The 17197-nt window shown below is 33.4% G+C and overlaps 1 protein-coding gene across 1 annotated transcript in view; it reads right to left on the bottom strand.

The window, feature by feature from the left end:
- Positions 1 to 17197, bottom strand: part of SNTG1 (syntrophin gamma 1) — an 879206-nt gene that overhangs the window by 555552 nt on the left and 306457 nt on the right. The gene's annotated exons all lie outside the window — the stretch shown is intronic.

Raw genomic sequence — 17197 nt, 5'->3', positions numbered from 1 at the left:
TTAACTCATAACCAAGCATATCCACTTCTTCTTGCCTTTATTTTCGACAACTCTGAGGCACATGGGTTAAATAATGTCCCTTCCAAGCCACAGGTATATATAGGTGTGGTACATAAAAGAAGGCAGAGCCTCAGCCTAAATCCCCCATCACTCCAGAAGTGAGGTTTAGTGTTTGCAGTGAGAACCTCAAGACTGTGAGCAGATAACCTGAGACTAGTATGTTAATGCTGGGCAGTGGGATCCTTATTGCTTCCCGAGTTCTACCTGCATCCTCTGAGGCACATCCAAGCTGAGAAGAGGAATTACTGCTTAATTTTAAAGTTCATTATTATCTCATCTAGTACGAATCATTAGCCCTGCTCATCAATATAGTTCTAACTTAGTTCATGTTGGCACACTATGAAAACTGTTTTTGCAACTTCCTCTTCACACTGGGACATCACCTTACTCTTCTCTTCGCGAAAATTAAAGTCTGTTCACATAAACCTAAAAGCAATACTTAAGGCCTTGAAGAAGCTTCATAGATGCTGAATGTCTGCCCACTGGAACATCAGACACCACCCACCTAAATGATTGCTCCTTACTCCAGCCCCTAAACAGATTCATAGAAATATTGCATAGTTTCATCTTTGTCACTGTGGCAGGCTAGAGACTAAACTTCAACAGAATATTGCCACACATTAAAAAAATATTGTTTTTCCTCCATTTACCTCGAACCATTCTGTCACCTCACCTAGTAACATTCAGTCTGAACTTGTCTTTCTCAAAGTATCTCTCTGATGGCAAGCCATTGCCATTCACACTCTCTGCTCTTCTTTCTATATATTTGACCTTAAATGTAATGTAGGTTCACATAAATCAGTAGCTAGAGAGGAAAAAAAAATTTAATGAATCACAATATTTCAAAACACTTTGTAAAATTAAAAACACAAAACAAATGTAAACATTAACTCTGGAAGTATAAGTGTATCAGAACTTTTTACTCTGTCACTAGCCTTTATCCAGACTGAGAGGAAATTGTCTTTCTACTTACTCTAACTTCCCAAGGAAAGAGAAGACTATCCTATGACCTCATAAACTCCCTAACGGCTTTTTACAGTGGACTCTGTTTGAATTTATCAAGGTTTAATTACATCTAGACTACCTTTCTTCTATTTATCACCCTTCATTGCTAGGAAAAAAAAAAAACAGAAAAATATAAATCATCACCTTGAGATTAAAAAATATGAAATTGGAATATGAATCTCTCATGGGAAATACCTCTATTTTAGAAACTGGTAAATCAAAATTACTTAAGCATAAATTTCTTTTCTTTGTTTAAGCATTATGTTATATAAACTTGTTTTCTTTGTTTAAACATTATGCTATAAAGCACTTATGGGTGAGGGAACATGGCCAACATGAAGAACTGAAGTGTTGCTTAACTATGGGCTGAGACAATGTCAGGGACGATGGAGCTCGACTGGGCTCCAGGACCCTCTGTGCTGCTTGTTTCCGCCTTTCCTGCTAATCATAGAGGAGAGCTCTCTTGCTACAAAATTGTTTTTTACATAATATATAAAATCTTGCGACAGGTTTAGTTTGTTCTAAGAAGTCACAAAGCAAAAGTAGAGTTCAGGATTCAGGATGGTTCATAAAATTTAAATTATTTCAAATGTAACTAAAGAGACTTACTAGAATTTTAAATTTTTTAGCTAAGTAAATCTCATTTATTCCACAAACATTATTAAGGAGAAATTGTGAATTCCGATATTCAGAAAAGCAGTTCAGCCTGTTGTCACTTTCTACTGAAATTAAAAATACAAAACCAACTTAATAAAAGAACAGTGCTTGGAATCCTTGCAAAAGTAAACAATATGCAAAGTCTTGTCTGTATTTCAGGAGCAAAAATAGTATTTCCTTTTTGGTTCATTTACTTCCTTCAAATGGAAATATCTAAGCATGTCTCATTGCAAAAGTCTAACAGGCATATTAATGAGCTCTCTCCACAAATACCAAGAGAGTCTGTAGTATGTCTTTCCATTAACCCCAATATTTTTAGCATTAACTGTTCTTACAAATATTCCTACAACTTCCTGCCCATTGCAGAAGCCAAAAGATTATAATTACTTAGTGAATTTTCAGATGCGATGGAGCTCAAAGGTTGTTCTTATATCAGAAAGGATAATTGGGGTTTTTAACTTGATGCTGTTCTAACTGCTGAGCATACTATCAAATTGAGACCAAGGTCTGGAAAGATAATGGTAGATTTACCTACCCCCAAATCTTTAACTCTCCCCTGATCCCTGAAATAAATGAAACAACAGCATAAGTAGTATAAACCTAGTGAATAATTAAAGGAACAAACAAAACTAGGAAGAACATCTATAACAATATTAATGAAGTATCCTCACAAACCTAAAATATTTGGAAGCCTGAACCACACACTGCAACAATCCTTGGTGATATCAGCAGTGACTCTAGGAGAAAGTGGAGCAGAGAAATCAGAAATTATTCTGATACCCCTGATATTAGGAGAAATTCCATTGTCAACTGGTCCTCATTTACAGCTGAGTAATTAGATTATGGGGGCAGTTTCCATCATGCTGTTCTCATGGATAGTAAGTGAATTCTCACAAGATATGATGGTTTTATAAATGGTAGTTTTTCTAGCGTTTGCACACACTTTCTTTCCTGCTGCTTTGTGAACAAGGTGCCTGCTTCCCCTTCCACCATGATTGTAAGTTTCCTGAGACTTCTCCAGTCATGCAGAACTGTAAGACAATTAAACCTTCTTTGTTTATAAATTGCCAAGTCTTGGGTAGTATCTTTATAGCAGTGTGAGAATGAACTAAATCATCCAGTCTTCCACTGATGGGCATCTAGGTTGACTCCTTGTCTTTGCTATTCTGAATGGTGCTGTGATGAACATAGATATGCAAATGTTTCTATGGTAGAACAATTTATATTCCTTCGGGTATGTACTCAGTAATGTGATTGCAGGGTTGAATGGTAGTTTTGTTTTAAGTTCCTTGAGAAATTGCTAAGCTGGTTTCCACAGTGGCTGAACTAATTTACATTCCTAAAAGCTGTATATAGCGTTCCCCTTTCTCACAACTTCTCTAACATCTGTTATTTTTTGACTTTTTAATAATCGCCGTTGTGACTGGTGTGAGATGGTATCTCATTGTGGTTTTGATTTGCATTTTTCTAATGATAATAATGTTGAGCATTTTTTATATGCTTGTTGTTCATGTGTATTTCTTCTTTTGAGAAGTGTCTGTCCACGAACATTGCTCATCTTTTAATGGGGTTGTTTGTTTTCTTCTCGCAAATTTAAGTTCCTTGTAGACTTTGAATATCAGAATTTCATAAGAAGCACACTTTGCAATTTTTTTTCCATTCTGTAGGTTGTCTGTTTACTCTGTTGATAGTTTTATTAGCTGTGCAAAGCTCTTCAGCTTAATTAAGTCCCACTTGTCAATGTTTGTTTATGTTGCAGTTGCTTTTTGAGTCTTTGTCATGATATCTTTGCCAGAAATAATGTCCAGAATGATATATCCTAGGTTTTCTTCTAGGATTTTTATAGTTTTAGGTTTTACATTTAAGTCTTTAATCCATCTTAAGTTGATTTTTATATATGGCGTAAAGAAGGGGTCCAGTTTTAATCTCATGCATATGGCTAGCCAGTCATTCCAACATCATTTATTGAATAGTGAGTTCTTTTCCCATTTCTTGTTATTGCCAGCTTTCACAAAGATGAGATGGTTGTTGATGTGTTACTTAATCTCTGGGTTCTTTAATCTGTTCTATTGGCCTATGTATCTACTTTTGTACTACTTTATTTTGCTTACAGTAGCCTTGTAGTATAGTTAGAAGTCAAGCAGTGTGATCCCTCCAGTTTTGTTCTTTTTGCTTGGGTTGCTTTGGTTATTTGGGTTCATTTTGGGTTTCATATGAATTTTAGACATTTTTCTAATTCTGTGAAAAATCTCATTGGTAGTATGATAGGGATAGCATTGAATCTAGAAACTGCTTTGGGCAGTAGGGCCATTTTAATAATATTGATTCTTCCTATCCATGTGGCTCAACAATTTTAATCAGGATATGATCTCATGATGTGTCTCATCTTGAAAATAAAAAGTTGCATCTTTCTTGTAATAGGCAAAGAAACCATGACTGTTTGAGTAGTAATGAGTAGCCAGAGTGCCCAGAGTTTCATCTCTAAATATCTTTTTTTATAGAAATAGGTAATTTCAGGGCAAGTAATATATAACCTTTAAAATCTCTTATAAAAAAGATAAAACACTACCAAATACTATTAGGATCTATTATATAGACTCAGGAGACAATATGAAGAAGTTCCTATTGGCCAAATTTGAGATTATTTTAGCATCAGTGAGAATCTTTAAAGTGATGGAGCAAATATGTTTAAAACTATGAATTTAAATGGGTACTAAAATAAAATCCCTTTTTGCCTTCTTTGAAGGAGAGTTTGGGAAAAAGTCATTATATTGAAAGTAGAGATAAATAATTGAGCATTTTTTCCTGTCTTTTCTATAAGGTCTATCCTTCAAGTTACCTGAATAGTTGGTAAGATGATGTTTTCCATTAAATGTATGCTAGGGAATAAGTGAATGTCACTTCAACATGCTAATGAAATAAGAAATCTAATCAACGATCAGCAATGACGGCCAAATTCATGAAAAGAGAGAAAGTTAACACACGGCGTCTGATAGACTTACATGACATCGCCAATAAAGTATTCTTGCCAAAGATATTGGAACCCAAATTTTATCAACCTTAGAGCTCCAATTACAAATCAGCAGGAAATATAGAGAGAGTAGAGGATCATGTTAACCTACTCCATGAAAAAGCAATTGAAAACAAATCCTGACTGGGAGAAACACCATCAGACAAAGGTTCTGTTTCTTTCAAGAAATGAACTGCAAGAAAAAAGAAATAAAGGTAATAAAATAAAGAGTGAGGAAAGAGAGATTTAGTGTATGATTCTTAATGTTTACTAGATTTCTGATTTTAATAAATTATTACAAAATAATCCGTAACAATTGGGGAAATTCAAATACTAAGTACTTGTTTGTATTCAAGCAATATTTATGATAATGGTATTGCTGTAAACCAAAAAGTCATTTTTTAGATATACACACTGAACTACTTAAAGAGGAAGTTTTTTGATATCTAGGATTTGCTTCCAAATAACCCAGAGAAAGTAGTGGAGAAATGAATGGGGCGGGGTGTAGAAGAAACAAAACTAACAACATATTGACATTTGTTGAAGCTGCATAATGTCTACATTTCAGTTCATTATATTATTTTATATCTGTATATATACATATATATATATTTTTTAATTTATAATTAAAAAGTTTCTGTAAACATTCAGAGCTTTATATCACCTGTAAAATTTAAATGTATAAAAATAATGCACCTGAATCACACCTTGGAAGGAGAGGGTTTGAGAGCTTAGTCACTAAAATATTAATTAGAAATAAATGTTAAGAAATGTTTGTCTACATTCAGTTATGGTCTATTTTCTATTCAAAAAAATTATATCTTCTTAATTTGTTACTTCTGTGTTCAGTATAACTGAGCAATATAGCATACTATAATAATCTATAGTGGCACTCTGTTAGACTAGGAAAAGAAAATTTGTGTAATGTAGAAAAGCCATCCAGGTAAAACTGTACCATTTTAAAGTGGCACAGTCTCTCCTCCATACTCCCAAGACCATTCAAAAATCTCTCACACTGTTGGACAGAGACACCTACACTGTTCTTTTAGATAACTGGGCTTTATTCTCTTAGGTTTGTTTATAAACTCACGGAGAAAAGATTATTTAACTGTCTGAATTTCTTTATGGGTAGAATATTATCTACTTTGAATTTAAATAATGCTAGAAACATTTTTTCTTTTTCTTTTTTTTTTTTTGGCTGAAGTTTTTGTGAGAAACAGCTAACATATTTTACTTGGAGGAAAATAAGAAAACCGAAGCACATTTATTTTGAATACTTTTATACCGTTGTCTTCCCATGCGTTTAGGGAAAGAAAACCTACAAAGTAAAAAGAAAGAGAATCATAATTGTTTTTCAAATCCTTAACATACTTCTTATCTAATGAACTTTTTCTTTCGCACGTAATCCACTAGTCAACTGCATTCCCCATAAAGCAGCAAGTTTATTACAATAATAAGCATAGTTGACCTTGATATTTATTTTTTCCAACAAAAATGTGTTGATTGATTTCCACTCACAGATCGCTGTACATTTTTTTATTAGAAAACCTGTTGTTTTGATATCGCAATTTTTGTTTTTATTTTAAATCGACAGATAAAATTGTATGTATTTATCAAGTACAACATGATGTTTTGCAGGATATATTAACTCTATTTATGAGAACAAGGTTTTCGGGTCCCACACCAGTGAAACCTTGTTATGTTTGTCTTTCTGTGCCTGGCTCATTTCACTTAACATAATGCCCTCCACATTCATCCCTGTTGTCGCGAGTGTCAGAATTCCCTTCTTTTTATGATGGAGTACTATTCCACTATATACATATTACACATTTTCTTTATACATTCCTCCATCCGTTACTTCCATGTCTTGGCTATTATGATGCAGCTGCAATGAATATGAGAGTGCAGATATCTGTTCGACATGCTGATTTCAATTCCTTTTGAAATATGTCCAGTAGAGAACAGTGTATATTTTGTCAGCATTTCTTAAATTTTTGTCAACTAACCAAGCTAACCTTCTTTCAGTTTTAACTTTTCACTGAAATTTCCCAATGCCCCTGCATCTTTCCTTACACTGATTTTGTCTAATATTATATGACCGTTTCTGCCAATGTTATCAATTTTTCCACATCTACTAATAGTAGCTTATACCTGTTAGCTATTGTCCTCCTTTTCTTATTCTAGCAAAAATATTCTGATATGATCTATCAGAAAAAGAGACCCAAAGGAGCATTTTTAAAAGTTGAAGTGATGGCATGATGTCATTTTTAGTCACTTTGTAATATAAATTTATCTTGTTTTGTTTTGATAATATTTAGAATTACTAGTAGTAGCAATATTTAGGATATGGTTTTATAAATGTAACATATTTTAACTTGTTATTTTGAATTTGTATACATTCACAGGAAGTTTTAAAGACAGTCTAGAGAGGTTGCTTGTACCCTTCACCCAGTTTTTTCCATTGGTTGCACTTTATGTAACTATGGCAAAATATCATCGCAGAAAATTGACATTGGTACAAAGTGTGTGTATAGTGCAATGCCATTTTACTGCATGTTTAGATTCTGGTTACCAACGCCAAATGAAGATACAGAACTATTTTGAAAAACTGTTCCATGACCACATCTCCCTCATGCTAATGTTTTGTAGTTACACACACAACTAACCCATGGAATCCACTAACCTGCTTGCTATTTTAATCATTTTGTCATTCAGTGGCATCACACAGTATGCAATTTTTGATACAGCCTTTTTTCTTTAGTGTAATGCTCTTCATATCCATTCAAGCTTTGGTATATATCATTAGTTCATTCCTTTTTACTGCTGAAAAGTATATCATGATATGGAGGTACAAAAGTTTGTTTAATCATTCAACTATTTAAGAACATTTGATTATTTCCAGGCTTTGGCTATTACAAATGAATTTGGTATGAATAATTGTGTATGGATCTTGTGTAAGCATAAATTTGTATGTCTCTAGAATAAATGCCCAGGAGTACAGTCACTGGTTAACATGGTCAATTTCTGTTTGGTTTGATTTAAAAAATGCCAAAATATTTTTTCAGAGGGGCTTTTGACTTTATATTCCTTACAGAAATATATGAGCGATCCATTTTCTCTTTCTCTTCACCAGCTTTTGGAATTATCAGTAACTTTTACTTTAGCTCTCCTAACATTGTAGGACATTATATTGCTAGGATGAGTTTCATTTCCTTAAAGTTTAGCAATGTTTAACATTCTATCAGGTGCTTATTTGCCATCCATATAGCCCCTTTAGTGAAATGTGTCTTCATTATTTTTTCCATTTTCTAATTAGTGGGGTTTTTTAAAGTGAAGTTTTGAGATTACTTTATAAATTTTAGATATGGGCTCTTTATCAGATTTGTGGTTTGAAGGTTATTTTGCCAGCTTGTGGCTTGTCTTTCATCTTCTTAACAGAGAATTTTCAAAGCTAGTGTTTAATTGATTTTTGATTGATGTTTTTGGATAGACCATGCTTCTGGTGTTCATGTCTAAGAAGTCTTAACCAAACTCTCGGTCCTAGTATTTTCTCCTATATTTTTTTCTCAAAGTTCTATAAAGTTAAAGGTTGAAGTTAAATTTATGTTCCATTTTGAAGTTTTCTTTATCTATTTCTTTTACATGAGGAGTAAAGTTTAAATCACGGTTTACTTTTACCTGTCGATATCCAATTACTCCAGTACCATTTTTTGAAAAGACTATCCTTCCTCCATTTAATTGCTTTTGAATATTTGTCAAAAATCACCTGGTCATATTTGTATGTGACTATTTCTAGAGCATCTATTCTGGTCCATTGATCTATGTATCCTATCCCTCTGCTGATACCACATAGTTTGATAACTGTGTGCCATAATCTTGAGAATCAGGTATAATGATCCATCCTACTTTATTCTTTCTTTTCAAAACTGTTTTTGCTATTACATTTTTTTTGGCTGACTATAAATTTTACAACAATAACATCTATATCCACAACATATCTAGTTAAAATTTTTGCAGGAATTTCATTAAACTTATATATCCATTTGACAATGACATCTTCACTATTTTGGGTGTTATAATCCACGAACACAGTATGACTTTATTTTCATTTTTTATTTATTGCACCAGAATTGTTGAGTTTTCAGCTTAAAGTCCTGTAGATATTTTAAGTTTAAATCACAGCATTTTATCATTTTTTGAGCAATTGTAAATAATACTGGAATTTTATTTTTAGGTTCAATGTATTGCTAATATATAGAAATACAAAGCAATTTTTGAACGTTTATCTGTATTTTTGTGTTTTTTGCTGAACTTACTTATTAGTTCTAGGAGGTTAGTTTTTATATTCCTTAAGATTTTCTATGTAGGTGATCATGTGATCTACAAATAGGGACAATATTATTTCTTCCTTCAGACTCTTATGCATATGTTTCTAAGTCATCTTGCACTGTCTAAAAATGTCAGGACTATGTTCACAAAAATTGAAAAGAGTAAACATCTTGCCTTGTTTCTAAACTCAAGGGTAAAGATTCACTCTTTCACCATTATGTATTATGTTAGCTGTAGTTTTTCTTTTTTTCTTTGTAGATCCTCTCTATTAAGTTCAGGATGTTCTTTCCCACTATTAATTTTCTGAGAGTATTTGTTAATCATAAATGTGTGCTGAATTGTCAAATTATTCTTCAGGTGATTTTTCTTTTTAGCCTACTAAAATCATGGATTTTACTAATTGCTTTTAAAATGTTGAAACAGCCTGCTTGCCTGGAGTAAGACCCCTTGGTCACAGTGTATGTTTCCTATATATGTTGCCTAATTCTACTTTACAACATTTTAAAAAACAGTTTTACATCTATATTTTCAAGACATATTGCTCTGTAGTTTATTTATTTTTGCCTTTTCTTATTTTGATTCTATCTTTGCTAATTTTGGAACAGTAGTGCTAGCTTCATTAAAATGAATTGGTAAGTTTTATCCTCTTTCATTTTCAAGAAGAGGTTGCATAGAATTTGTGTTCATTTTATTTTTTAATTGTATTTATAGTTGAATATATTTATAGAGTACAAAGTGGCATGATAGTTCAACATAATGTAAAATGACTAAATTAAGCTAATTAACATATTTATCACTTCAAATATGCAACAATTATGATGGTGAGAACATGAGAAACTTACTCTCAGCAAAACTGAAATGCACAGCACTCAGTTATTAATCATATTCAGCATTTTGTGTTACTGATTTAAAAAATAAACCAAATGTATTCCTTCTAACTGAGGCTTTGTACCCTTTGATTATTGTCTTCCCGTTTCCTCCAGTCCCCAGACTTCATAACCACCTTTCTATTCTATTTTAAACTTTTCATTTCAGATTTCATATATAAGTGAGAACATGTGACATCTGTCTTTCGTGTTTCTGGCTTATTTAATTTAGCATAATATTCTCCATCTATGTTGTGACAAACAACAGAACTTCATATTTTAGGGCTAAATAGTGTTGCATTTTGCATATATACTACATTTGCTTTATTCATTCATCCCTTCATAGACACTAAAGTTTATTCAATCACTTGGCTATTTGGAGCAGTGCTGGAATGAACATAGGAGTTCAGACTTCTCTTTGACATATTGATTTCAAATCTTTTGGGTAAATACCCAGAAGGGGATAGCTGGATCATATGGTAACTCTCTTTTTAGTTTTTTGAGAAACCACCATATTGTTTTTCATAATAGTTGCACTAATTTACATTCCCACCATTAGTGTACGAGGGTTCTCTTTTCTCATATCTGTGCCAATGCTTGTCTTTTGTATTTTCTGTAATAACAACCATTCTAACAGAAATAAGGCCATGTCTCATAGTAGTTTTAGTTTGCATCTCCCCAGTGATTAGTGATGTAGAACGTTTTATTATGTATCTGTTAGCTATTTGTATTATGTTTGGAGAAATTCAGGTTCCTTTCCCGTTTCTTAATCAGATTATTTATTTATTTATTTATTTATTTTTTTTTTTTTGAGACGGAGTCTCGCTCTGTCGCCCAGGCTGGAGTGCAGTGGCCGGATCTCAGCTCACTGCAAGCTCCGCCTCCCGGGTTCACGCCATTCTCCTGCCTCAGCCTCCCGAGTAGCTAGGACTACAGGCGCCTGCCACCTCGCCCGGCTAGTTTTTTTGTATTTTTTTAGTAGAGACGGGGTTTCACAGTATTAGCCAGGATAGTCTCGATCTCCTGACCTCGTGATCCGCCCGTCTCGGCCTCCCAAAGTGCTGGGATTACAGGCTTGAGCCACCGTGCCCGGCCAGATTATTTATTTCTTTAGAGTTGTTTTGAGTTCCTTATGTATTTTGGATATTAATCCCTTATCAGATGTATGGCTTGCAAATATTTTCTCTCAGTCTGAAGGTTGACTGTTCACTCTTGTTTCCTTTGATGTGCAGAAGTTTTTTACTGTGATGTAACACTATTTATCTATTTTTGCTTTTGTTGACTATGGTTTCTGAGTCAAATTAAAAAAAAAAAAATTACCCAAACCAATGTTAGATAGTTTTCCCCCCATTTTCTACTGGTAGTTTTACAGTGTCCAGTCTTATGTTTGTCTCTCATACTTTTGAGTTGTATTTTATACATGGTCTGAGATATGGGTCCAATTTCATTTTTTTGCATGTGGATATCCTGTTTTCTCAACAACATTTTTTAAAGAGACTATCATTTTCCCACTGTATTTTTGCTCTTAAATGTTGGGTAGAATTTGCAAATGAAATGATCTGGTCCTATAGATTGCTTTTTTGAGAAATTTTTATGTTATACTTTCTATTTTCTTAATAGTAATAAAGCTCCCAAATTATGCATTTGATATTGGACAAGTTGAGGTAGTTTATCCTTTCAATGTAATTAATCCATATTATCTAACTTGTTCATTTATGTGTAAAGCTATACATATAGCATTACTCCCTTAATGTACTTTTGGTTTTTCCAGGGTTTGTAGTGACATCCCCTCTTTCATAGTAATATTGGTAATTTACATCTTCTCTTTTTTTCTTTCTCAATCTTTTTAGAGATTTGTCAGTTTCATTAATCTTTTCCAAGAAACAGATTTTTGTTTCATTGTTTTCCTCTATTATTTTCCTGTTTAAAATTTCATTGATTTCTACTTTATTTTTCTTATGTTGTTTTAGACTAAAATTGCTTTTTCTCTAATTTATTAGGTTGGAAGCTGACATTATTGTTTCAGATCTTCTTCTTCTCTAATATATGTTGTTAATGCTGTAAATCACCCTCTAGACATTGCATTTGCCACATCTCACATTTTGATAAGTTGCATTGTCATTTTTATTAAAGTCAAAATATTTTTAAGTTAGTCTTAAGTCATCTTCTTTGGCTTATGGGTTGTTAGAAGTGTGTTGTTTAATTGTCAAATATTGGAGGATGTCCCACATCTCATTATGTTTTTGAGTTTTGGCATAACGCTGTTGAAGTCTGAGAATAGACTTTGTATGATTTCTGTTATTTTCAATGTGTTAATGTGTATTTGTTGCCCAAAACGTAATCTTTCTTCATGAATGTTCCACATAAGCTGGAGGAGAATTTGAATTGTCTTGCCACTGGATGGATAATTCTATAAATAGCCATTAGAACAAATTGATTTACAGTGCTGTTCAGTCAACTAAATGAAATTTTTGCCTGCTTAATCAATGTTACTAAAAAAAAAAAAAAAAAAAAGATGATAAAGTCTCAAACTGCACTCTTACATTTGCATATTTTTTTCTTTCACAACTATCAAGTTTTGCCTCACAAATTCTGACTCTCTTTTTAATTGTGTACGTGTTAAGGATTGTTAAATTACCTTGTAAAACTGATCATTATTCCTGATAATTTTCCTTGTTTGGAAGTCTCGGTTTTTTCCTGGAAATTTATATAGCTAACCCTGTCTTTTTATGTTTTTTTAATTAGTAAAGTATATCTTTCTCTATCTTTTTAGTTAAACTATCTAATTCTTTGTATTTAAAGTGGATTTCTGAGAGACAGCGTATCAGCATACAATTGTGTGTACTCTGAAGCACACTGTCTTTTAATTGATATGTTTAATTGGTATGTTTAAGATTATGTCCACTTGAAATAATTATTGAATTAATATTTACCATACTTAAGCATTTTAATTGTGTTGCATTTGCTTTTGTTTATTTTCCTCTCTTTTTCTGTCTTGGTGGGTTTTAACTGAGCATTTTATCTCCTTTCCAAGCATATCCACCGTACATTTTTAAAAATAGTAATTGCCCTAGAGTTTATATCATTTTAATTGATCTAAATCAACATTCAAATAACAATAAACCACTTTACTTGTATAGGGAACTTGCAACAGAGTACTCCCAATTTCTCTCTCACCTCTTACGACAGTGAAATCATTCATTTAACTTATCTATATGATATAATCACCTTAGAATTGTTACTATTATGATTTTAAGCAGTTATATTTTTCAGCCAAGGATTAAACAAATAAAATGTTAAATATGTCTTAATGCATTCTGCCTCCTGTGCTCTCCCTTTCATTCTACAGGTATGCATTTGTGAATTATATTATTTTCCTTCTCCCTGAAGAACTTTTAACATTTCTTACAAGACAATTTTCTGGTGATTAATTCCCTCAGTTTTTGTCTAAGAAGGTCTTTATTTATTCTACATGTTCAAAGGATAGTTTTGTAGAACATAGAGAACAGTAAGTCAGTGGAATTTTTTTCCTTTAATATTTTAAACATTTCACTCCACTCTTTTCTGGCTGTCTTGGTTTTTGATGAGAAGTTTCTTGTAATTTTTATTCTTGTTCTTCCATATGTAAGGTGTTTTTTCCTCTGGTTTATTTCAAGATTTTCTCTTCACCATTGTTTTTTAACAATTTAAATATTCTTAGGGATCGATAGGTAATTTTAGCATTTTGTTTGGCATTCACTGTTCATTCTGGATCTATGGTTTGGTATGTGTCACTAATTTGGGAAAGTTCTTAGCTATCATAATTTCAAATATTCCTTCTGATCATCTTTTTTTCTTTGTAAGGTATTCCACATACATTTACATAATATTTTTGAAAATGTCTCACATTTCTTAGATGTTTTGTTTCTTTTATTCCTTTTGCTTTTTATATTTTAGTTTCATATTTTTTTTTCCTTGGCTATGTCAAGTCCACTTATTAGAACAGCAAAGGCATTCTTCATTTCTCTTACAATGTTCTTGATTCTTACATTTTCTTTCAATTCATTTTTAGATTTTCTATCTCTCTGCTTTCATTAACCATCTTTCTGTCTATATTTTCTGCTAGGATACTTTCCATATTAAGCATAACTATTTTTAAATTCTCTATTTGATAATATGAAAATCTGTGTCATAATCTGATTCTTATTTTAATGTTTAGTTTATCTCTTCAGACTGTGTTTTGCTTATAATGATGCTGGTGTTCCTTTGTTTTTTTGGTTGTTGTTTATGTCATTGCTTACAGTTTTGTGGGAGACTGGACGTATTGTATTGAGTATAAACTAAAGATGAAATAGACCTTAACTTTGGGGATGTATGTTAATTTGGCTAGAAATTGGGCTTTATAAATACTTCATTAGTTACGGTTGTCAAAGGCTCTCATAGTTTCCTTTTCTTTTCCCTCTCCTTGTTCCCTTGACCTTTGGCTGCTCCGATGACTCCTCTTCAGGGAAAGTCTGTGTCTTACAGCTCTTTCAACTCTAGCTACTGTTATTTTACTGGAGCTGCGTTGATGAAGAGGGAAGGGTCAGAGAAGAGAATCATTCTACAGCCTGATGATGAAATCTTTTTCTTCCAAATGGGCCTTTGTCTGTGGTCTGGGACCTTCACAAGTTTTTCTCCAGAGGTATTCTCTTAGGTGATGCAGGAAAGGTAAAGGGAACTGGAGTGAGAGAAATGCCATTCCAAATTTGGGAAAAGACTCTGATAGTCTTTTGCCTTTTGTAGAGTAGGTTTTCTAATGAAGATTTCTCTGGACCTGTTTCACAATGATTACTCTTACCCTCCCTCTTCTCTTTCTTGGATTTTACCATCAGAATCTGGTCAGGTCCTGGGAGTGAAACCCCCTCTAAAACTGCAGCACCACAAGTTTCTCATTCTTATGCTATTCTACACTTTGCCTTCACCAATTTGAGAACATCAGCATTTCATTTCTTCTACAGGTCTATAGTTCAGGGCCTTCTTCTCCACAGAAGCAATCTTGGCTGTCAGTCTCCAAATCGGCCTGTCTCTCCAGAGTTTTAGGTTGATGATAAAACTGGCAGCTTCAGTTACTGGTAAGTACAATAGAAGTCATTGATTTTCAGTGCATCCAGATGTATTTTGTTTTAAAAACTAGAGTAACAACATCCAAATTCTTTACTCGTTAGTGCTAAAATCAAACTTCCCCCTGAAATCTGGTTTTAAATTTTTTTTTGTAAATATTTGGAATCCTCTATTCAAATGAAATGAAGTGTTATAGTGAATATATTGTTGACAAAAAGAATCAAATCGTAAAATATTTGAAAATATTTATTTTGGGCCAAATATGAGTGACCATGGCTCGTGACACAACACATTCAGGAGGTCCTGACTACATGTGCCCAGGGTGGTCAGGTTACAGCTTGGTTTTATATATTTCAGGGAGGCATGAGAGAGACATCAACCAAATACATTTAAGAAACACATTGGTTTGGTTCAGAAAGGTGGGACATCTCAAAGTGGGGGAGGGGGAGCTTCCAGATTATAGGTAAATTTAAACATTTTCTGGTTGACAATTGGTTGAGTTTGTCTAAAGACCTGGGATTGATAGAAAGGAAATGTTCAGGTTAAGATAAAAGACTGTGGAGACCACAGATCTTTTGAAGCCTTATAGTGGCTGCCCTTAGAGACAACAGATGACAAATGTTTCCTATTCAGATCTTTAAAAGGTTCTAGACTTTTAGTTAATCTCTTTAGGACTGGGAGGGTCTGGAAGAAAAAATCTAGCTATCTTAGTAGAGATTCTTTACAGATACAGATTTTCCCCCACAAAGGACAGCAGGGAAACACGAAAATCAAATATTTTGATTTTCTTCCTTGTCTCATAATGTTAAGCCAGAGTCAGATTAGAAAGTAAGTCATGATATATAGGGTTTAATAAAACCCATTTGATGACAATTTATGGTTTGTAGGGGATGACTCCCCAGACCCCTTAGATAGGAATTTGGGCAAGATAAAAAAATCAGAGCTTAGTCCTCAATATATATAACATTGGCATAAAATTATTTAAATAAAAATAAAAACAAGGATTTAACTTTTGAAAATAGACTTTTATAATATTTTTAATAAAATAACACTATTTGCAATTATATTGTACTCATTTTGTTGTCAATATAATCAGCATCATGTCCTAGATATGTATATCTAGACCTATACGTGTATATAATTAATAATAGCATACATTTTTAGTACTGCAAAATATTTTCAGCTGCCAATGATAACTGTTGCAAATACTATGCTAATTGTCAATAGTTCTTGAACCACAAGCTATAGTATAAAGTAAACAAAATGAGTATTTAGCTCTACTGAGTAAGAATACTTTGTTATCTAACGACATATTCCATTCATGAATTGGAGAAGTATCTAATGTGTTACTTAATTTGTCTTTTCTCTTACACAAGCACTTAATTATTCAAACTTCTCCCTATTTTTTATATAGCTCAAAGAAGAAATATTCATGGTGTTGGCAAAAGACTCAAGCTCTGGAAAATATTTGAAGAGATTTATTCTGAGCCAAATATGAGTTAGGAGATCCTGAGAACATGTGCCCAAGGCAATTGGGCAATAGCTTGGTTCTATACATTTTAGGGAGACATAAAACACCAATCAATACAGGTAAGATGGTCATTGGTTCTGTCTGAAAAGGCGGGGGACAACTCAAGGTGTTGGTGTTGGGGTGGGGGGTGTGGCATTTCTAGGTCCTAGGTGAATTCAAACATTTTCTGACTGACAATGGTTGAAAGCATTTATTGTTTATCTAAAGACCTGGAACCAACCGAAGTAAGTGTCTGGGTTAAGATAAGGAGTTGTGGAGACCAAGGTTCTTATAATGCAGATGAAGCCTCCAGGTAGCCTGCTTCAGAGAGAACAGATTTCAATTGTTTCTTATCAGACTTAAAAATACGCACTTTGGGAGGCCAAGGCGGGATCACGAGGTCAGGAGATAGAGACTATCTTGGCTAACATGGTGAAACCCCGCCTCTACTAAATAAAATACAAAAAATTAGCCAGGCATGGTGGCGGGCTCCTGTAGTCCCAGCTACTTGGGAGGCTGAGGCAGGAGAGTGGCGTGAACCCAGGAGGTGGAGCTTGCAGTGAGTGGAGATGTCACCACTGTACTCCAGCCTGGGCGATAGAGCAAGACTCTGTCTCAAAAAAAAAAAAAATAAACACAAAAAACCCACCAGACTCTTTAGTTAATTCTCTCCTGGAT

The sequence above is a fragment of the Macaca mulatta genome, chromosome 8, assembly GCF_049350105.2.
Source record: "Macaca mulatta isolate MMU2019108-1 chromosome 8, T2T-MMU8v2.0, whole genome shotgun sequence".
Lineage (NCBI taxonomy): Eukaryota > Metazoa > Chordata > Mammalia > Primates > Cercopithecidae > Macaca > Macaca mulatta.
Note: the sequence above shows the minus strand (reverse complement) of the source record. Positions and strands in the feature narration are given on the sequence as shown.